The sequence below is a fragment of the Tenrec ecaudatus genome, chromosome 1 (genome assembly GCF_050624435.1).
Source record: "Tenrec ecaudatus isolate mTenEca1 chromosome 1, mTenEca1.hap1, whole genome shotgun sequence".
Lineage (NCBI taxonomy): Eukaryota > Metazoa > Chordata > Mammalia > Afrosoricida > Tenrecidae > Tenrec > Tenrec ecaudatus.
Genome location: NC_134530.1, coordinates 262,328,786 through 262,353,275, shown reverse-complemented (window position 1 = coordinate 262,353,275; position 24,490 = coordinate 262,328,786). Strand labels below are relative to the sequence as shown.

Below are 24,490 nucleotides of genomic sequence, written 5' to 3'. Positions count from 1 at the left end.
AAGCACATCTGTACATTCTTTGCCCTAATCACTTTCAAAGCATTTGCTCTCCACTTAAGCCCTTTGCATCAAGTCCTCTTTTTCCCTCCCTCCCTGCTCCCCTCACCCTCATGAGCCCTTGATAATTTATAAATTATTTTGTCATATCTTGCCCTGTCCGGCGTCTGCCTTCACCCCCTTTTCTGTTGTCTGTCCCCAGGGAGGAGGTCACATGTAGATCTTTGTAATCGATTCCCTCTTTCCAACCCACTCACCCTCTACCCTCCCAGTATCACCCCTCACACCCCTGGTCCTGAAGGTATCATCCACCCTGGATTCCCTGTGCCTCTAGCTCCTATCTGCACCAGTGTACATCCTCTGCTCTATCCAGACTTGAAAGGGAGAATTCGGATCATGATAGTTGGGGGGGAGGAAGCATTTAGGAACTGGAGGAAAGCTGTATTCTTCATGGATGCTACATCACACCCTGACTGACTCATCTCCTCATCTAGACCCCTCTGCAAGGGGATCTCCAGCAGCCAACAAATGGGTTTTAGGTCTCCACACTGCACTTACCCCTTCATTCACTATGGTAAGAATTTTTTTTCTGATGATGCCTTATACCTGATCCCTTCAACACCTCATGATCGCACAGACTGGCGTGCTTCTTCCATGTGGGCTTTGTTGCTTCTGAGCTAGATGGCCGCTTGTTTATCTTCAAGCCTTTAAGACCCCAGTTGCTATCTCTTTTGATAGCCGGGCACCATCAGCTTTCTTCACCACATTTACTTGTTCACCCGCTTTGGCTTCAGCGATTGTGTCGGGAGGGTATCATAGAATGCCAATTTAATAGAAAAAAAGTATTCATGCATTGAGGGAGTGCTTGAGTAGAGGCCCAAGGTCCTTCTGCCACCTTAATACTAAACCTATAAATATAGGCACATAGATCTATGTCCCCACCCTCATATATATATTTGCATGTACATGTCTTTGTCTAGACCTCTATAAATGCCCTTTGCCTCCTATTTCCTCTATTTCCCTTGACTTTCCTCCTGTCCCACTATCATGCTCCATCCCCACCTGGGTAACAGCTATACCTCTTCATTGCCTTACCCTTGATCATTCCCTACCAGGCCTGCCACCCCCACCTCACCACCAATTTGGATTCCTGTTGTTCCCTTGTCCCTGGGTTTGTTAACACCACTTCCTTAACACCCCCCACCTCCCCTTATCCCACGTCCCCCCGGAACTGTCGGTCCCATTGTTTTTCCTCCAAATAGTTCATCCAGCCTGTCTTATTTAGACAGGCCTGTGGAGATGATAACTTGCACACAAACAAGACAGAGGAAAACAAAGCAACAGTATACAACAAAACAACAACAACAAACCACTGACAAAGAACAAAACAAAACATAGTACACATTTTTCCTGTTAAGCAAGAATCGAACAACTCATTCTGAGTTAGTGCAGTCATCTTGAAAGGCTCTCTCTGGTCTCAAGAATTTTTCAGAAATGCAGTTTCACTCGAACCTCATTTTTGTGATGGCTGATTTAAGGGAACAATTGAAGCTGTGAATTTCTGTTTCCTGCTCTGGAAAAATGTCACAGACATTGTTGTGATGTTGAACACAGCTTACAAGGACAGCACTATGGGAAAACTCAAGTGTACAAGTGGTTTTCTCATTTCAAAAGATGACAAACCTCAGTCTAGACATCTGTCAATGTCTCAAAATGTCAACTTGTAGTGCATTTGGAGTTCTTTCCACCAGGTCAGACTGTTAACCAAGAGCCTATATAGAGGTTCTGAAAAGATAGTGTAACAGTGTGCAACAAAAAAAGACCTGATTTGTGGCAGACGGAAAAGTTTTGCCACCATGACAATGTACTTGCTCACACAACAATCTCTGTATACCAGTTTTTGACAAAAAACAACATGCCTCTCTAAGGTGAGTTGAATGAAGGTCGAACATGATAATGGGGCAGGAGGAAAGTAAAAGGAAAGAGAGGAAACAACTTGGAAGCAAAAGACATTTATAGAAATATAAACATAGGCATGTACATATGTAAATATATTAATATATAATGATAGGGATATACATCTATAGGTTACATCTATAAATGTACAAACATTTATAGGTTAAGTAGCAGACAGGCATTGGGTCTCTACTCAAGTCCTCCCTCAATGCAAGTACACTTTGTTTTAACAACCTGGCATTCTGTGATGCTCACCTTTCCGACACAATGGCCCAAATCCCAATCCACTACCTACCAGGATTTCTGGGGAATATATGGTCTTTTCTATAATTAGTGCTAATAAAATGGGATTTCTAGTTGCAGAAGAATGAAAAGGGGCCATACCTCACTCTATATAATTCAAAATGGATGCAAGACCTAAATGTAAGCCTTCTAATAAAGATCATCAATGAAAAACTAAGGGCAAACCTAAAGACCCAAATACATTGCATTAACACACTATGAAATATAATAAAACACACACACAGTGACCAAAGAAGACCAAAGAAGAATTGCTGCATTTGAATTTTGGTGTTGGTGAATAATATTTAAAATACTGTGGACTTCCAAGAAAAAAAAAAGCATATTGGAAGAAGTATAGGCAGAATGATCCTTAAAACAAGGGTGGAAAGACTTCATCTTAGGTACTTTGGACATGTTAACAGGAGACACCAGTGCTTGAAAAAGGACATTGTGCTTTATAAAGTAGCAAAAAAGAAGAAGACCGTTGAGGAGATGGATTGACACAGTACAACAATGTGCTCAAACATAACAATTGGGAGGATAGTGCAGGACTGGGCAGCATTTAGTTATGTCATGCATAGATTGCTATGCGTCAGAACCTACTTGACAGGACCTAAGAACAAGCCTATGGATCAATTTCCAGCCAAATAATGGCAGGTTTATAAAAGGGAGAATAACACTTGGGCGGTGTACACTCCGTGGAGTAATAAATCATTTTAAATCAATTATTGAGGCAACATTAACATTTAAAGACAGCATTTACCCAAAGACAAAGTTCAGAAGGGTTAGGAAAGAGAGAGAATGTAAATGGGGTTGGGGCGGAGGAAGGAAGGAGGATAAAAATGTCACTTTGTGTGGATTGCCGATGGTAATATGAAACAAAATGTGAATGAATGATTGGATGGAAAATAATTTGCGCTGTAAATTTTTATGCAATTTCCAATAAGTTTTTAAAATTTTAAAGACATGTTTTAAATGTAGAACCTACGTATGCGCTGCTGGTTTAGGCGTGGGAGTGAGTAAAAGAGAAAGGTCAGCATGATGCCCGGATTTTGGCATGATTACCTGGGTGAATGGTGGTGCCATTTACTGAAAAAGAAACAGTGGAGGAGGATCCCTTTCAGGCATGAAATTAAAAACTCTGATTAGACATGTGAAGTTTGTGCTGCCTATTAGTCATCCCAGTGGAGATACTGAAATGACAGTTGTGAATACAAATCTGAGCCTCTGGAAATAAGTCAGTCTGGCGATAGAAATTGAGAAATCATCAATTTGTGCATGGTTTATGTAGTTCTTTGGGTTGGTGGAGGGACCTAGACCCTGGACGTACAGGAAAAGAAAATAAGCCTAAGGATTGTACCCTTAGACCTGCCTAAGATTTAGAGCAAAATCAGTCCGTTGTTCCTGGAAGTCCTGTCCAGCAACTTCCCCTCTCCTGTAATGTGAGGCCACATCGAATGCAAGATCAAGGTCTTTGAGCTTCTTAACACATTGCAGCTGCAGAAACAGAGGAAGAGGATGAAAATATGCAGCATTTCTCCCCTTGACCAGTAGGATTCTGTGCATGCCCTGTTCTGATTCATTTTCCTACCCATCCATTTGACCCACGAAGGGTTACTACGCTAGGAGAGATTAGTGTCCCAAATAGTACGTGAAGAAAACATTTCAAGAGATTGAAAAATGCTCCCCAAAGATAACATCTTACATTTGTATGTATTCAGCGTCTGGCACATTGTGGTATCTCAATGAATAAGACAGAAAAAAAAAACAAAAGGATGAAGGAAAAAAGAGATAGAAAGACAGAGAAAGGGAATCTAAGCAATGATGTAATCTTCATAAATTTGCGGACAAAAGAGGACCTGAAGTCAGGAGACTATAAAACACCGACCAACCGTATATAAATCATTTAATGTCCCTGAATCCTTTAGCCAGTCTTAAAGTAGTATATTTCTCATATGGATTGAGCAATAAAATGGATATGCTGACATATGCCTAGTGGCATTATGAATCAGTGTACCCAGTTAGAAAAACAATTTGTCAATATGGGTTAAAAGTCACAAAAATATATGTACCTAAAAACCCATTCCTAAAAAAATAATTTAAAAATACACTTCTGAGTTTTTAGTCTAAAAAGATAATTCCAAGGTGACCATTGATAGGCATTCTCCTTCCAATGATCTGTCTTTATAGGAAATGATGCTGTGGCCAAGGAAGTAAAAACAAGAATGAATATATATATATATATATATATATATATATATATATATATATATAATTTACTTCACTTTTATAATTAAAAAATTAATACCTCATACACAGAATAGTTTGAGAATTTAATAATATGTCAAAGGGATCTGAAACTGTAATCATTTGTATTAAAATTGACTGCCCTCAATTTTGTAGAGTTAAGAGTCAAAACTTTATTTCAGAGCTTTATTTCTAACTTGGAAATCTTATGACTCCTTGCCTTCATCCAGTGTGTTAGAATGAATTGCTACACATTTTATAGTAAGTAAAGCATCACGTATTGAGTTCATCAAGTACTAAAGTAGTGCTTATTGGGATTTAGTGAAATGGGATAAAACAGAAGACTGGATGCCTAACCTCAAAAATTTTATACATTTTTAAATAACTAAAGCGCCTTTTATTTCATGAAAATAAGATGCAGTGACCATTTCCAAAAATTCCATGAAAGGTCCCCTACTACAATCCTTGAGTCATAAAGACCTTGAAGAGCATCTAATTCAATTCCACCTTGTCTATAAAATAATTTTATACTTTATAAATAAATGAACGATTTTGTCCTGTGACATAACGGCTAGAGGATGAACTGGAATCAGGAAAAGAATGTCTGACTTTCAGCTCAGTTCTTTCCCCACAAATTGTGAATAATTATTTATACCAGCTTCAATACCTACACTGCATTTGGCATTACCAATTGCAAAAAGTAGTGACCAGTCCCGTAGCTTCAGCCTACCTCTTACTTTTTACTGAAACAGGTTCTGAGTGGTTTGGCCTGCTCTGTAAATCTCAGCCAGAACACTCTCCGGAACAGAAAAAAAATAAAACCCAAAATACAAAATTTGCCAGTGTCTGCTGGCCCAGGATCGGATCTCTGCTGATTTCAAATCAACATGAAATAGTAGATTTTACCATCAAACAACAGGCATAAATTCTGACGTTTTCTTTTCTTTTTCTTTTTAGCAATTAAATATTTTGTCTTCCAGAAACATTTTCTTAAATATTAGCGCTCAGTTCCTCCCTCACCCACCAGTCCGCCGAGCTGTTGCAAACACAGCGTCTGCACTCAGCAGAACTCCAAGAATCTTCGCATTTTCTTCCCTTCGTCTCGTGACTCGAAAAACGTCTCGAACAACAACAACAAAATGTGATTTCCAGAAAAATAAGCATATAAATCACTTATTAATCTCCAAATGTAGTGAATGACGTAGTAAAGAACTCACGAAATCCGTCGCATCCCCGTGGGGGCAGGCCCTCCGTCCTGCGGTGCAGGACACCATGGTGCTGACAGGAAATGATGCACACCTGACCGGAAATGATGCACACCCGACCGGAAATGATGCGCACCTGTCGAGAACAGCAGCTTCCTGGCCAACACGCAGGGGCTTCGGTGTCGGTGTGGGTGGCCTTTCCCACGGGACCGGGTGGGGGCAGCAACAGACACGGATCTCCCTCCGGGGAGAGAGTTCAAAGCCCGCCTTTCCCTCTTAGGACACCTCCCAGTACGGCCGGGTGCAGTGGCTGGGTGGGCGCTGGGGCTGCCGGCCGGACTTGGCCTTGGCCTGCAGCAGACTCCTTCGGAGCACGGAGCTGGCTGTGATGGAGTATGGGCGGCCGTGCATCATCCTGGCATTAAGCCTTTGGCCATGGAGAAGGACTTGAGGGGACGTCTTAAGGCGTCGGGGAATGGGAGCTTGCCCATGAGGTGCATGGGGTGCAGGACACGAAGGGGGGGTAGCACAGAATCCTGACATTTTCAAAGAGCTCCGCAGATGAATCCAGAAAAGTTGTGCAGAGTCCTGAACTGGGAACAGGGACACTACTTCTAATGCTAGCTCACTCACTAGCTAGCTGAGTGCGTTGACATCAGAATCGAATGTAAGGAATCTCTAGAGACACTAATTGAAGCACTGCACTGTCTTTACTGGGAAGGTCACCTTCTGCAGCTGATGCATATTGCATCACCAAGGTGAGCAGTTACCTTACCTTCAAATACAATTTAAGGGTTAAGTCAATGATCGGTTCTTAAACATTTACTAAATATGTATTGAGATTTGGGCATATACCGCATCTAAGTCTATCTAAAGTTCAAAATAGTACGTGCACACCTACAGTCTAGATACAAAACCCATCCACAGCAGCATTTGAAAAGGACTTTGTTGAAAGTTTATTTCCTCAGGAAGCAGACTCTGAGTTGAATGTAAGTAATTAGGGTGTTTATCAAGATGTGTTCCTGAGGTCAGCACTCTAGACCAGAAAGGGAGAAAGTAGGGCTGGTAAGAGAGAGCAACCAAGCTGTAAAGAGGCCCAACAACAGCATCAATCAACTCCTTAGGGAGTTCTGAGATAAAATTAACCTCAGACTCATGGTGGTCCACATTGGGCCATGATGGCCAAATCTTTATATTTTCCTGCATTAGTCAGTCATTGTATGTGGGCGGCCCTGTGAAAGGGCATGATTCGGGACAAGGCAACCCTCTGAAGCTGCCACACTGCCAACACCTAGCACTAAAAAGAAAAGAAGAAGCCATCAGATTGATTCTGTCTCATAGAATCCCCATGTGTGTCAGTATAGAACGGTGTTCCATAAGCTTTTCATTGGTTGATTTTTTTTTTCCCGGAAGTTGATCCCCAAGCCTTTCTTCTGAAGTGTCTCTGGGTGGACTCCAACCTCCAACCTTGGATTTAGCAGCTGGGTATGTTAGTTGTCAAGCCAGGGATTCCTACCTGGTACAATGAACCCTGCATTGAAAGAGGATCTGAGTGATGCATCCTAATGCCTGCCACACACGTGTTTAGTAAATGTGTGTTGATGGGATGACAAATCTTTTATTTTAACCAAAATTTGTATTATCCAGAATTTTTCACAAAATCCAATTACTATGCCTGCAACTACTGCCTTAATAAAAAAAAAAAACCTACAACAACATGAAAAAAACACGAAAAACGATCCTTTCTACTCCCAAAATAAATCTCTGGCATTCATTAGGAGGATCTATCAAGGAATTATAAAATTTCTGAATTAGACACATAGTCCTCTCCCGGGGCACTTTTGGCTAAGGACTAAAATAGGAGCTCATTTTATCAGATTTGTTTCACAATCAACGGTGTTAATTCTATTTGTTTTTAAAGTCAAACACTCTCAGCTTTTTGTCTATTCACCAAGAAAAAAAATGTCCTCCCGCGATCAATGGAAAATGTTTAGTCGGTTTCTAGACCTTTTCAGCTTGATCTCCAAGTCAGAACCTACTGTCAAGTCCATCCTCTAGGTGACCTGGAGGCTTCAAAATGCAGAAAGCAATATTTCAAATGCAATTAAAAATAAGCTGGTCCTCAGGCTTCTGCAACTCCAATTATGCTTCTGGTGGTAACTCAGACAGTAAGGAAATCAGAAGGATGTGGTAGATTCCTGCAAAGGCAATTCACTCAGCGAGGATTTTTGGAACACTTACTGGGTACCATTCACTTTATTAGGTCCTAGGAATAAAATCAAAAGAGGCAGCTCATCTTCCTCCAAAGAGCTCACAATTTAGTAGTACATACATAATTTAAAAACAAGTGATAGAGGTAAGCGAAGGATGTAAAAGGAATTTACAAGTAAGCACCACAGTCCCCCTGAAGCATTTTGAAGGATAAATATGACGATTATTCTTCCTCCTAAGTAACTTGAAGCTTTTTTTTTTTGGCCTGATGCATTACTTTATCCTACACACATTTCAGCGGGTTGATAAGTTCTTACTGTAACCATCATTTTACAGGTGTGGAAAGTAAGCTGGAAGGAAAAAGCAACTATTCCAGAGGATACTGCTCTATAGAATCTAAGCCGGAATGTATCTTCCCACTTGGAGTCTGGTCCATTTTCTGGTCGCCCACGTGTGTCTGAAACTGATGCACAGCACTGGCCGGCTCTCCCAAGGAAATTAGAGGCAGTCATGGTGCCCACACTGGGACACTCAAGAGGGAAACAGATTCTCTTTACCACACGAATCCATCTTTCTCTTGTGATCTTTTACCAAGTACTTTAGTCAATCGACTGTTAGTTTGATAACGTTCTCACACAGAATGAAGTTAAATGCCCCAGACCACCACTATGTATTTTGATCCTTTAAGTAAATAATGCTTGAAAAGCTGCATAATTTAATTCTGTTAGAAGTTATTGAGTGACTAACATCTTTAAAGCTCTCTAAAAGATAAAAAGGGAAGTGGGGGATGAGGCGCTGGCCGCGCTGATTATGAGTTTTCTTGGAGGCTCTTTGGGTCCCCTTTGTGAGATCAATGGTGTCCTTAATGATGGGGAAACCAGGAAAAGAGCAGAAATTAAAACTGAAGATGGCAAAGTAGACAAACACCATCCCTTCTATGACAGATAATCCATTTCAGAACAGGTAAGCCTAGCCTTTAAGCAACCTGGAATGAGGCTAGAACGCCAAGGATTCAGAACTAAATTTTTAAGTCAAATTGAGCTTTCCAATGATAAGAGTAATAGCCACGGATTTGTAAACTGAGTGAAAGAGCTGCCTTTACCTGAGGAATTGATTCAGAGCAGAAGTGATGATTTTGAATTTCTGAAAGTTGAAGGGCCATATGAATCTTCATTGGTGCCACTGTTCACTTGAGGTATTTCCTTAAGATGACAAAAGTAAGAAGACTGGCAGGTTGATAAAAGGATATGATCTTATTGTTCACCCTGTTGCCACCTGTCCTGATGTTAACACCCTATTAACGGAATTGGGCACTGAAGCTTGCCTACATGGAGAGTTTGAAAGAAGTCCAAAAATCACTTAATGTATGTGTTCGTTGGAAATTTTTATTCATTAGTAAGAATAAAAAGTACAACATATGGAGTTACAATGTATCAAAAAGAGATCATAGGAATTGAACCCATTACCACAACAGAAACAGAGACCACTGCCAAATATGACATAATGGATGCTGCACCAGTAAAATGTGAATTAATCTCAATAAGACTATTTTTGTGGGGTTAGAGCCAACTCCAACAACGAGAGATGCAAACAAAAAAATCAGTAAGGAAATTTTTGAATATCGTTCTTTTGGATGGGGAAGATAGAAGGTACTCTCAGCAGATCATTTTAATGGATCTAGAGCTAAGGATACAGAACAAACTTTCACCAGTGATTTGAGCCTTCAGAATCATAGGTATCTGCTGAACAACCTGAAATGTGGGATGACTAGAGGACCAAAACTCCTTCCAGAACTGTTTAGGTTAGGTTTCGTGGTTAAATATGGTTGTAGTGTATAGGAGCAGAAAGGCCAAAACTCCACTGGTAATGGTCTTCCTTTATCTTACAGTGCTTTATTTATTTTATGATATAACTAAATGGCCTCCATGTATATACACTTAAAATAAGAGCTCTTTTTTAAACATTGGAACTTTCTTAAGCTGCCATTTATTAATTATTCACTTTGATGTGCTGATAAGCACATAGGTATGCATAGTAAGGATTTTCCTGTCAAGGTAGTTACTTATAACTTTCTTTCTGCATAAGATTGAGAGTCTTTTTCTTCTCCCTTTGCATGCTAATCCTCTCCATGAAAAAAATTTAAATATTTGTGTTTGAGAAAAATTAACTGGCCCTTACATTCTACAAAGATGTAAAATATAGCTTTTTTTAGAACTACATATACCAGTGGTACCCCCAAAAAATCCGGAATTGTGCTGGGTGGAGTGGACATTCTGGATGTCTGTCAACTTCCTAAATGAACAAAACTGTCGACTCATAGTACATTTGGAGTTCATTCCACTGGGTCAGACTCTCAATCAACGTTTTATTTAGAGGTTCTGAAAAGATTGCATAACCATGTATGACAAAAAACTGATTTGTGGCAGATGGGGAGCTGGTTTTGCCACCATGACAATGCACCTGCTGACACAGCCCTCATTGTGCCAGTTTTGGGCAAGAAACAGCATGCTTCTCTTGTCCTATGCACCTTACTTACCTGACCTCACCCTCTGTGACTTCTTTTTGTTTCCACAAATGATGAGGGACATGAACAGACAAGTGATTTGATGATGTAGACCAGGTGAAGAAAAAAACACAACAAAACAAGGGATATGCTGTCAGCCATCTAAACAGATGAGTTTGCAAAATGTTTCCAAAAATGGAATTACAGATTTGACAAATGTATTAAGTGTAATGGAGAGTACTTTGAAGTTGGTAAGGTTGTTTTGTAAAAAATAAATAAATAAATACACAGCTTTGAAAAAATATCCCCAGGCTTTTGGGACACTAACTAAGCTTGAGAAATCTTTATGGACTGTTTCTCTGTAGGTACTTCTGAGTCTGCCACTTCATGGCTTCCTGATACGTGGTCTCTTGAAGTTTTTTCTGGTATTTGTATGTATTTGTTTTCACAGCATATGTAGCATGTCACTATGTCCACATTATTTTTTTTAGAGTGGAAGGAAATATATTAAGTACTCATTTGCTATTCTCCAGAAGTACCCCTATATGTTTTCTGCCATGTGGAGTGGGTCCAACATTGGCATTTTAGAATTTGTTAAACTATACTTTTTCTATAAATACTCATTTTTAAATCTAAGGAGTCCTATGCCAGATAGATAGATGATTGATAGATAGGTGGATAATAGATCGATATAATTTTCTTGACCTCAAAAGTATACTTTCCTGTAGAAATTTTTTGAAGGGAGCCTCAGGTGGACCTATGAAACAGTAGTAATTCAGATCTGGGCTCTATCCTGTTGGCCAAACTGAAGCTTGGGTAATTCAAGCTCACATTTCAACCTCATCCACCCTATTTCAGTTTTGTAAAGAAATAAAAATAAACTTAGTCCTATTGTTGTTGTGATCTGCCATGAGGTCAGTTCTAACTCAGCCACCCTGTGTACTGCAGAAGAAACACTGCCGGGTCTTGCTTGCTCCCTCCTCACAGCCCTTGCTGCTTGATCCCATTGTTGCAGTTGCCCTGTCAATCCTTACTTCTAAGTAAGTAAACAAGGACCAGCCCTGGTGATGCAGTAGTTAAATGCGAGGCTGTGGTTGCTGAGGGAGTCGCCACCATCCCCTGGGGTGGGGAAAGAAGTGACATTCAGCTTCTGTAAAGCTTGTTGCTGTGGAGACAGAATGGGGCAGCGGACCCTGTCCTGCAGAGTCACTGTAAGTGGGAATAGACTTGCCTAAGCCAGGTTTAGTTCTTTAACCACTGAGGGCTCTGTGTAATGGAGTCCATTGAGACCCACTACAGGAAAGTCAAGAAAGCAATGCAAACAAGGTATTCATGAAAACAGAGATAACTGATAAGCAGTTGAGAGTTCAAATTGGTTGTCTGGAGATTAAAAATAAGAAATTGGGTGGACAAGGGACAAGTAACTGCTGCTGAGGTTTTTTGAAATATATATATATATATATAGTCTTTGATTAAAAACTAAATCCATCTTCTTTTTAGATTCCCTCTAGATCATTTAAATGTACAACACTAGTTAGTTATGAGCCACTAGAGTACAATAGGATTGAGTTTTTTAATCAAGCAGGCTTCTGTAGTTTTGTAGTCTTATGTGAACTTATAAATCTGTATTAATCTTCCTATACACAGTTTCCTCAACTGTAAAATGTCAGCATGAAAATTAGAAATAACCATACCTTGGTACACAGTAAACTAACTGCAAATATGTGTGTTACTACAGAATATCATGTTAAGCTGTGAAAAAATTTCACATGTGGAAAAACAAGATAATAATCTACACAGAAAACATCATATGCAATAGAGAAAGATTTCCTCCTAAGCTAATGAACAAGACAAGGATGCTTATTGTCACTACTATTACTCAATATTGTAGTGAACATATTAGACAGAGGAATTAGGCAAGCAATAGAAGTAAATTAAAATGTATAAAGAAGAGGTAAAATTACCCTATTTCACTCATGATATGATCTTGTAGAAAATCCAAAAAGTAAATAAGAAAGTCACTAGAGCTAATAAATGAATTTAGAAAAGTATTAGGATACAAATCAACACACAAAAGTCAGTTATGCTTCTATACACCAGCAATGAACAATCTGAAAGGAAATTAATAAAACAATTCATTTTATAATTGAAGGTAAAATAAGAAAGTGTCTAGAAATAATTTTAACCAGGAAGATCAAAGACTTGTGCGATGAAAATGATAAAATTTTGTTGAAAGAAATTAAGGACCTAAATAAAGCATCTGTCCGTGAAGTGGAAAAGTTAATATTATTAAGACATCAATACTCCCCTCAGAGATCTACACATTCAACACAATCCCAATCAAATTTCCAATAGTCTTTGTAGAAGTAGAAATGACAATCCTCAAATTTATGTGGAAATGTAGGGGGCCTTGAGTATCCAAACCAATTATGAAAAGCATAAAAAAACAACAAAATAAGAGGAAAAGTGCAATATAAAGCTACCAGTAGTCATAAAGCATAAAGATAGACATATAGACTAATTGATTAGACCTGAGAATCCAGAAGTATATCTACTCAACTATGATTAATTGATTTCCTTAAAAGATGCCTCATTCTTTTCATGGGAAAATAATAGTTTCATGAATAAATAATGCTAGGACAACTGGATCTCTACTTGCCAAAAAGTGATGAAGTCTCCATACTTTATATCAACCATGAAAATTAACTCAAAATTGATTTATGACTTAGATATTAAAATTAAAACCAATATATATCCTAAAGAAATAAGTAATACAATGTGAACAAACATATGCACACCTATGTTTATTGCAGAAATTTCTGTAACAGCAAGAACATGGAAACAACCAAAAGCTCTGATTATAGATAAACAAACTCAGGTACATTCATACAATAGAATATTATGCACCAACAAAAAACAATGATGACTCTTAAACACCGAAAGACCTGGACAACACTAGAGACCATTATTGTTAGAAAAGTTAATCAATCTTTATCAAGATAAATCTTTAATGATATCACTATTTATGTTTCTTCTATTTTTTTAAATTTATTATTAATTTGGAGTTCAATCACATTAAGCAGAATTGCATAATTTCTACCACAATCAGTTTCTAAGCATTAATTTTCTTCTTGGGCTCCTTGAAGTCATCTCCCTTTTAACGGCCCCCTCACCCCTTTGTCCCCACTTCTGAAACCCTTATTCTACTTGCTGTCCCTTGCAATCCTGCATTTCCCATACCAAACACAGAAAACATGTAACACAACTACAAGAGGTTCACCCCCAATGACATAACACTTCTGAGATATAAACAAACAAAACAAAAATACAGAACATGTTGAAAACTAAATCAAGTCCAACATGCATCAGAGGGACGATCAACTGACAAAGTTTTAACTGTTCAAGTCAGGTTTATGCCTTTGATCTTCTGCAGTTATCTCTCGACTCTTTAGTAACCTCTCTCTTCCCCTTCCACAACTGGAGATAGAGGGAGTCCACTGGAGGTTTATATCCTATGTAGATCCCACAAATAAATCTTGGGCTCCTACTGTCTTCCATAGCCTTCTGCAAACCAGATTCTTACTATTTAGAATCTGATACTAATTCTTCCTCCGACTTCAAATTATATGCTTCACAATCCTAGGGTGACTGATGATGGTGTGGTTCTTCCATGTGGACTAGGTTGACCTCTCACTTAGATGGCTATGAGGAGGCCAGGAAAGGGGGTAGGAGCAGGTTGAGGGGAGGGATAGGAAATTATAGTGGGAGGAGGAGGAAGAATAGAAGGAAGAAGATAAATGGAACCACATTTATGGGGTGGGAGTTACGTTTTTTGAAACTACGACAAAAAACTATTAGAAGAAAACAGAGGTAAAGCTTGAAGACTAGTTTTTGACAATGGGTACTTAGATATAATATCAAAAGCATATGTGACAAGCTATATTAAGTGAACTTCATTAAAATTAAACACTTTTGCATAATAAAGAAATTTTCAAGAAAGTGAAGAGCCAGCCCACAGAATAAGAGAAAATATTTGGGAAACATCTGACATGAGTTTTGTTAACAAGAATGCATACAGAACTACAACTCAACAACAAAAACACAACTAAACCAATTAAAAGTAGACAAAGATCTTGATTAGGTATTTACCCAAATGCTATACATAAGTGATCAATAGGCACATGAAAAGATGTTCAACTTTATCCATCATTACTGTAAGGTCTCTGATAGTCAGAATTGGCTCCATGGCAGTGAGCTGCTCGGCTTAGGTTCCCTTGAGTAAGCTGCAACTCATAATAACCCGATGTACCACAGAACAAAACGCCGCCCAACCTTGCACCATGCTCGCAATTGTTTTAAGCTCGAGCCCACAGTGGCAGACATTGTGCCAGTACATATTGCTGAGTGTTTCCCTCCTTTTTACAGACCTGCTGCTTTATTGAGTATGATGTCTTTTCCAGAGACTGCTCTTACCTGATAGCATGTCCTAAGTGCTGAAGACAAAGTCTCACCCTCCTCGTTCTAAGGAGCCTTATGGCTATACTTCTTACAAGACAGATTTTTCTCCTTTTCTAACTGTCCCCAGTTCTTCCAGTATTATATGCCAACACTTTAATTCAAATGCATCCACTTTTCTTTCTTTTTCCTTAGTCCCTGTCCAACTTTCACATGCATCTGAGGAGATGCATGTTGGATCAGATGCACTTTGGTCTTCAAAGGGACATCATTGCCCTTCAAAACTTTAAAGAAATCTTGGGTAGTAGATTTGCCCAATGCAATAGATGATTTCTTGACAGCTGCTTCCATGAGCATTGCCTGTGGATCCAAGTAAAAGAAAATCCTTGACAACTACAGTCTTTCTCCATTCCTCCTGGTGTTGTCTACTGGTCCAGCTGTGAGGATTTTGCTTTTCTTGTCACTGAGTTGTTACAGTCCACTGGAGACTGCGGTTTATGATCCTCATCAGCAAGTGCCTCAAGTTTTCCTTGCTTTCAACAAGCAAGATTATCATGTCAGAATACCACAGATTAAGAAGCCTTCCTCCAATCCTGCTGCAGCATTCCCCTTCAGCTAGCCCAGCTTCTTGGATCACTGACTTAGCACGCAGCTTGATTAAATATGGAGAGTATACAACCCCGACGCACACCTTTCCAGATTTTAAACCATTCCCTATGCCCTTGCTTAGGTGGAACAACGGCCTGTTGGTCCATGGAGAGTTCCCACATGACTGCAGTGAAGTGTCTGGGACTCCCATTCCTCCCAATATTCATAGTTTAATGTGATCCACATGGCGTAGTGCCTTTGCATAGTCTGTAAAACGCAAAGAAATCTATTTCTGGTAGTCTCCACTTTCAGCCAACATCCACCTTAATTCCATTTCCTGTTGATGTACTTATTGTTGCTGAACTATCTTCAGCAAAAATTTCCTTTCATGTGATATTAATGATACTGTTTGATAATTTTCACTTTCTGTTTTTTCAGCTTTATTTGGAAAGGGCACAAATAGTGATCTTTTCCAGTCTGTTGGCCAGGTAACTGTCTTCCCAATTTCTTGGTATAGTCTAGTGAGTGCTTCCAGTGCTTCGTCAGTGTGTTGAAGCATTTCAATTGGTGTTCCGTCAATTCCTGGAACCTTATTTTTCACTAGTGCCTTCAGTGCAGCTTGGACTTCTTTCTTTCTTGATCATATGCTTCCTCCTGATTATTTTGTGGTACTTGAATATGTGTGTCTTCTACCTTCTTTCGATGCTTCCTATATCATTTAAAATTTTTGCCCATAGTATCCTTCCATATTTCAATGCAAGACTTGGACTTTTTCTTTAATTATTTCAGCTTGATATCTGCTGAGTGTTCCTCCTTTGTTGATTTATGAATTCCAGATCTTTGTTCATTTCCTTATAATACTCTTTGTGTTTTCTGAAATTATCTGCTTAGCCCTGTTATTTAATTTCTTCAATTTGCTTAAGCAGCTATATAATCAAAAGCAAGTTTCAGGTTCTCACCTAACATCCACTTTGGTCATGTCTTTTGTCCTATATTTCTGATTGTTTTTCTTTCTTCATGTATGATATCATCCCACAGCTTATCTGGTCTTGTGTCCTTGGTGTTCAAAGTATTAAAACGGCTCTTGAAATGTTCTCTAAATTCAGGTTTCTCTTCAGAATCAAAAGCCATGTGGTACATAGATAGATAGCAATTTATATCCCAAAAATGGCTCACACAATTGTACAAGTAGTTAAATCTAATCCATTTCAAGACAGCGATCAGATGTTAGGTTTCTCCTGACTCACATGTGGGAGAGGCTGATGAACCAGGAAGTGGGAAGACCACAGGATGGTGGGTGCGGAGGTGAATGTATCCATGGTGAGCAGTTTGGGCTTGTGGCTGTGGAGGCCAGTGAATCAGAGGTCAAAGGTCATATGGCAGGCTGGTGATGGCTCCTGGGAGCAATACAAAAATCATGGAGAGGCTCAAGAACTAGAAAAAACAAAATTGTGCACCACAGAAGCCTGGGGAGGAAGAGATTTTTTTAGCTACTGAAAGAGTCAGAACGATTGCAAGAAAAACTGACTTTGGAGAGGTAGTGGAATTGATACACACAATGATGGGGGTAAGATTATTTCAGGCAGTGGCATGTGCTTGGGCAAAATTGTTGAAGTTGGAGAGTAAAAAAGTAGGTGAGGAAAAGCTATCACTTCAACTTGATCAAGGCATGGATGTGGGTTGTGTTTGTAGAGAAGGGAAGGTTTTGGGAAATAAGATTTGAATGCCAAGCTACGAAATTTAATTTTGCAGACAGTAGGCACCAAAAAAGGACTAAGTGTCCTAATCATGACCCCTACAAAACAGACTTGGTGCAGGACATGGCTTTACAGTGAATCAGGTGTTAGGCAAAGGCATTGGACTCCTCCAGCAAAATCAGGGCCAAGGATCAAGAAGAAGACAATTACGCATATTTTCTAAGTAAAATAATTATGAGTAACAGAAGTGGTCAACAAAGAGCCACAAAAGGCATGCTTTAAATTTTTGATAGCTCCTTCCTCCTTTCCTGTGTCTCTATTTATAGCTCTCGTGCCCAAGGGCTGTCTGCCTGCTCTCTAACATCTATATGATGGCATGACCCACTGCTTTGGGATTCCATCCAAAAAGCCTGGGCTGTACTGGTGCTGCCTCAACAGGCTAGAAGCAGCACCACTGAAACCTTTCTATAGGGGAAAGCCATCACAGTGTCAGCTCCACGTTGCCACATTTCCATCGTGGCCTCTTATCACCACTTTAGCAGGCTGAACAGCATGTCATGAAGGCACTGTCTAAACTGCACAGGAACTGCTACTTGTCCCTGTAATTTCAATTTATTTTTATGCAGAGTCTGTTGCACTTCAGGATACTTTGTTCCTGTTTCTCAAGCCTGCCATTTGAGAGCTCCTGTACACATAGGACTGCCTGCTCGGCTCAGACCCCACTGCTCTCTGTAATGCCCAGTGAGACCATTCACCACGAGCCAAGTTTGACTCCGGCCCTCTCCTGCTCTGTGTATAGACATCTGCTTTCCTTCGTCTCCTACCATCCCAATCCTCAGAATTCTACCTCCCCGCCACCTAGAACCTTAATAGCTGATGCAAAGGCTCAGAACAAAAAGATCAGTAATTCAATCCACCAAGAGGTACCTTGAAAGAAAGGCTTGCCTGATAATTCTGACAAATCAGCCAATGAAAATCCAATGGAGCACACGCGGTCGCCATGAGTCGAGATTGAGGACATCTAACGAAGCTCTACTCATCAGCATAAGCAGTTGGACTTTGGGAAAGATAGTGTCTGATGCTCAGCCCTCGAAATGTCAGCAGCAGAGGATGTGTGAACTGTGAATTCAGGGCACCCTCAACCTCCAATATTGATAGACAGGGGTAGATCCAGGTTTTTAGGGTCCTGAAGCTAATATAATTTGTAGAATCTACTTTTGTAAAAGAACACAAAAGATATTATTTTGACAAATATTTAGAAAACATATGCCTTGTGAATACTTTGCTAAGACCTCTTTGTGGCCTAAGGGGCTGAAGCTTAAACTTCATTAATTTCCCCGCAGGCTGACCCCACTCATTGCACTTGGTGGAGCTGTGTTCCACAGTGATAAAGGTTAGAGCCCATTCATTCATTCATTTACTCATTTTTCAACTAACTCATTTGTCTCCTGCCAGGACTTTCAGTTCACACAGTGTCTGTGTGATTTAAACCAGTGTGTATCCCTTCAAGGAAATCCACATGGTTGGCCAGTGAAGTCTAAATGTTAGCCAACTCACCCTTAAACACATGCCAACTCAGACAAACCAGGTGGCCTGATGCCATTCTAATTTATACAGGTTTCTGGCCCCTCTTCCTGAAGGCCACCCACGTCTACATGGAAAGCTCTTTCAAGGCTCCAGCAAAGCATTTTTCTGTCCAAAGGCATTCTCTCGTCTTCTTCATGTGTACCACACCCCCTTTTTATATACCTTCTGCCTCCCTGACGATAGGGTGTGCTTATATTCATTTTGTGACACAAGTAAACGCACACATGCACTCAGACATCTATTTGCTGTGTGTCACACACTTCTCAGACTTTGCACAACATCCCACACATATTGCAAGTGAAAGAAGTTAGAGCTACTTATAAATTCCTGTCAGAATCGACTCGGGGTCTGGGTGAGTGCACCGAGAGTTAGGAAGGCCGAGGCCAGGTAGTGGACAGGAATGAACATCTTGTCACTCACTGTTTCTTCGTCATATGGCCTGCCCTTCATATGCTACGCTGCTGTAGGTGCATGAGTTTCCACCAGGCAGTTACCGTAACGCACAATTCATTCTCTGTTCTCCGCACACAGAGGTTGAGAAATAAAGATTTTTGGCATGCTTGGATCTTCTGACTCAAAAGTGAGCAACAACATATTGAATCACACAGTTGAGAACTTACCTTGTCCATCCTCCCACCTTCAAACTGAATGATTCACTTTGGCCTTCATTGGAGATTCTCCAACATCATCAGAAATCCACCTCGCCCACAGCCTGCCTGAGGAAAGCCATCAATTCAGAGACGCACACTCAGGCGTCCCTGAAAAAACTAGGCAGTGTCTCTGCTCTAAATTACAAATGAGCATGGCACAAGAATCACTGCAGCCTGATGAATACAGACCACTCCACATTTCACCTCATGCGCAAGCTACATGTGTAAGAGGAAGCACACCTGCAGTGAAATAGGAAAGCAAATGCAAAATCGCTTTCTAAAATATATCTTCTCAAGGAAAAGAATACCAGGGCGAGTTTCATTGGTCCTACTATGTAGACCACTTAGTGGGGCTGCAGGTTCTAGCTGCTTGAGTAGAACTGGTGCATTAGCCCATCTCTTGCCACCTGGAGCTGTGTATCTACGGGAACCAGACATCTCTGATACCCTGAGTTCCTCCCATCACTTCACCCACACCCCTGCTCTCAGATAGGAACATCAGTAGCCAAAGTAACATGTCAGAGATGACTGTTAAAGTAATTTGATGTGTGGGCCTATCAATATCTAAAATCTTCCTGTAGTTTACAGGAAAATAATCATAGGTTGGCAAGAATATCAAGAAATTTGAATGTTATCAAAAGAGTCACTATATTCTTTCAGGTACCAGAAATAAAAACCATCTATCCATTTCTCTTCCTCCTATTTTTGTCAGCTTCCACCCTTAATAATCAATAACATTTCTGGCCCCAGTCACTCAATGGGAGTCTGGGAAAATGGTCGACTAGGTGGACAGCAAATGTTGCCTTCCCAGGTTTAAAATCGGTGCTAGGACTGGGTTCTACCTCCCAAGTACTCACTCTCTCTGTATTGGTGGTCATCTTAGCACTGACCACTACTCCCGGGAAGAAAACAGGCCTCTAGTGTGACTCACATTGACAATAGTCCACTCGTAGGAACACTTTTTTGTGAGCCCCCACTTCTCAAGAGCCTTTCTCTTCCAACAGGGCAGGACTGTCTTGGGAATTCCACAAACCTGTCCTTCCTGCAGGAATCACAGAACACTAAACAACCTCAAAGACCATTTCAGACTCTCTGGCATGCATTTTCAAAAGACTCTCAGAGGAGAGTTTATGCACAGAGTCCCTCTGATGTCAACTCAAGGTTCTGAGTTCATGAGATCCCATTTCTCAAATATTTGTCAGTTTCTATAAGGTGGGGGAAATTTGTTTGGTGAAATGTGAATGGAGTCTTGCCTCCCTCGGTTAAGTCATTCAATTGGTTTACAAATTCTGCAGCAGAGAAAAAGCAAACTCAAGTTGATTCCAACTCATAGTGATCCTATAGGGCAAAGAAGAACTGCCCCAGTGGGTTCTTAAGGCTGTAAATCTTTGTAGGAGCAAAGGCTTAATCTTGCTTCTGAGGAGAGGCTGGTGGGTTTGAATGATGGACCACTAGCAGCCCAATAGGTAACCCACTCTGCCCCCAGGGCTCCTCAGAGAAGGATGTCATAAATGTCTTATATTCCTGGTATCTTTTTTTCCAAAATTCCAGCAGCTTCTGCTGGAAATATTGGGGTTTCCTCAGCAAGTTTTCCGCTCTTCTAAACACCTTTCTTATTAGCTGATTAAAACCTGTGAGGCTTTCAACAGCCATGATGTTTTCATTCAAATTATTTTCTCAATTTTGCCTGGATCATGTATCCAAACCTCAGATGGCAATGAATGTTGAGACTTCAGATGGATTGGCTTCCCTGTAAACAAGGTAAACTGTGGACCACCCTACCCATATCCCTCTGTTCTATTTCTTCCTCATGTGGGGCGAAGCTGCAGGTGGGGGTCGTGAGGATGCCAAAGCTCTCTGGTTTTATTACTGCCAAATATGTTAGTTGTTGTTGTTTTTGTTGTTGTTGTTGTTGTTAGATGCCATAAAGTCGGTTCCAACCCATGGTGACCTTAGGCACAACAGAACAAAACACTGCATGGTCCCCACCATCCTCATAATCGGTCCTATGTTGGAACCCATTGTTGCAGCCATGGTATCAAACCATCTCCTTGAGGTCTTTCACTGCCCCTCTACTTTACCAAACATGATAGCCTTTTCCAGGGACTGGTCTCTTCTAACAACATGACCAAGTACGGAAGACAAAGCCTTGCCATCCTTGCTTCTAAGAGCACTCTGGCCATACTTGTTCCAAGTATTATTCTTCTCTAGGACCACAATTCAGATATAGCCATTCTTCTCCGGTCTTCCTTATACAATGTTCAACTTTCATATGCATATAAGACTATTGATAATACAATGAATTGGGTCAGACAAAGTAGCATCCTTGCTTTACAATATTCTAAAGAAGTCTTGTGCAGCAGATTTACCTAATGCAATGGGTCTTTTAAATGCATGACTGCTGCTTCCATGAGAATTGATTGTGGATCCAAGGAAAATTGGATATTTAACAGCTTTAATCTTTTCTCTGTTTAACATAATGATGCCTTTTGGTCCCTTTGTGATGATTTTGGTTTTCTTCATATTGAGTAGTAATCCATGCTGAAGGCTGCAATCTTGGATCTTTATCAGCATGTGCTAGTTGGTAGTTGACAACTAGAAGTATTACAAATGAAATTTTAGGCTTATGACTATTTTATTGCATTTTGGATTAGGTAACATAGACACATTTCAAATATAAAAACAATATAACAACATGAACACCAAAATGCCTTCTTATGATCCCATGCCTGTCTAGTTCTTTCTTGCTTCATCTGCCCTATCCTCTCTTCTGTTTCTTATGATTTTCTAGTATTTCTTTATGTAGACATGAGTATAAGAAAATATCAAGGTATGTTACTATCTTCTATATTTTTACCCCAAAGGTAAGCATATTTTAATATACACTACTCTATTTTTCTTTTCATGTATTAAATTCTTGTGGATGTGTCATGGTTGGGTTTTTTAAAAACAACTTTATTGAGATATAATTTACATGCCTCAAAATTCAACCATTTAAAGTATACACGTTAGTGATTGTTAGTATATTCTGAATTGTGCCACGTTCACTACAGTATTATAGTTTTTCAACCTGTTCTCTGTGGAAGACAGTTGGGTAGTTTCTAAACTATTACTGCTATTTTAAATTTTAAATTACAAAGGTTTAGAGAACATTCTGACCCATGAGTTCTATGCACATACTTGGTAGAATTTTGGAAGGCCACACTCAGTATGAAGACAGACTCCATGTAACTCCTGAAATGGATGCAGCTAAGGATCACCAAGGATCGCCAGCAGTCATCAAACTCTAGGAGAGACAGTCATCAAAATCTGCCTCTCAAAGCCACTAGAAGGAATAGACACTTCTGAGATGCTTAATTCACATTGTTAGATTCTAGAACTGTGAGACAATACATTTCAGGCTTTAAAGAAAACTATTTGTTTACTCATGGCAGCATTCAAGGCTAAAACAGCTTCTATTACCCTCTCACATTGCATCCTGGTTGACCTGCGTAAACAATAGCATGCGGCAGAAGGACTGATAGGTAGTAAAACGCACTATGGCTTTCATTGCACTCTCTGCTGGCTCTGCAGAAGCAGGTGCCACGTTGCAAGGAAGCTTCATTGACAAGACCATGCAAAGGAAAAATCCACTTGGCAACCATGTGAGTGGATCCCTTTCCAGTGAGTATTCCAATTCCAGTCAAGACTTAAGATGACTTTAGCCTCGCTGCAACCTCACTGACATGTCAACCTCATGAGAAGCCTTGATTCACACCGCCCAACTGAGCCACTTAACTTTCAAAAGGAGGAAGAGTGGGAGACAATCATTGTAATGATGTATTTCAGCAGATTAGACAACTGATACTATTACTTAAATATTAAATGAGTGCCTAGTGATTGAGATCCTAGAATTAATGAGCTGAAATATACTGGTATTGACTATTTTGAATCAGAAAATGCTGTGGTTTACTATTCTGGAAATGACACATCAAGAGAAAGGGCAATGCATTAATCATAAAAAAGGACACAGTGAATTTTTTTGTGAAAGCACTTTTGTTCGAACCTCATTTTTTGTGATGGCAATTTAAGAGAACAGTGTGTGACTGTGAAATTTTGTTTCCTGCTCAGGAAAAATGCCCCAGAAACTGTTGTGATGTTGAACACATCCTAAAAGGACAGCGCTATGGGAAGAACTCAAGTGTACAAGTGGTTTACTCATTTCAAAAAAGGTGAAATGCTGATTGATGACAAACCTCATTCTGGACATCCACCAACTTCTCCAACGGACAAAATTGTTGACTCATAGTGCATTTTGAGTTCATTCCACCAGGTCAGACTGTTAATCAAGCTTTCTATTTAGAGGTTCTGAAAAGATAGTGTAAGAGTGTGTGACAGAAAAGCCTGATTTGTGGGAGACAGCGGACTGGTTCTGGCACCTGTTGACACAGTCATCCCCGTGTGCCAGCTTTTTGGCAAAAACAGCATGCCTCTCTTGCTCCATACACCTTAATCACCTGGCCTCACTCCATGTGACTTCTTTTTGTGTCCTCAAATGAAGAGGGACATGAAAAGACAGTGATTTGATGTGTAGAAGAGGTGAAGGAAAACACGAGGGAGGTGCTGTCAGCCATCCACACAGATGAGTTTGAAAAATGTTTCCAAGAATGGAATCACAGATTAGACAAATCTACTAAGTGTAATGGACAGTACTTTGAAGGTGATAAACCTATTTGTAAAAAAATAATAATAATGCCCAGCTTTGGGGGAAAAATCTGGTTCAAAACTTTTTGCGTACCCCTATAAGATTATTTTCCTTTGTTTTATGTGGTGTATTACATTAATTCTTTTTCTAATATTGAACCACCTTAACAGAACTGGTATGAATTCTACTTCACTATGATGATTTTTTTAATGTTTTGTTGAATTCTATTGGCTAGAATTCCTGTTCACTATTTTGGCTTCTATTTATAAGGGATATTGCTCTATCATTTTAAATTCTGGTGATATCTCTGCCTGGCTCAGATATCAGGTTTATTACTTGCTCCATAAAATGAGTTTGGTAGTATATTATGTTTTTCTATATTTTGAAATAATTCAAATAGGCTTGTTGTTGCTGGATTGTAATGTTTC

The 24,490-nt window shown here is 39.8% G+C and overlaps 1 pseudogene; it reads left to right on the top strand.

Moving 5' to 3' along the window:
- Positions 1 to 9,669, top strand: part of LOC142440267 (vacuolar protein sorting-associated protein 26A-like) — a 36,046-nt pseudogene extending 26,377 nt beyond the window's left edge.
- The last annotated feature ends 14,821 nt before the right edge of the window (positions 9,670 to 24,490 follow it).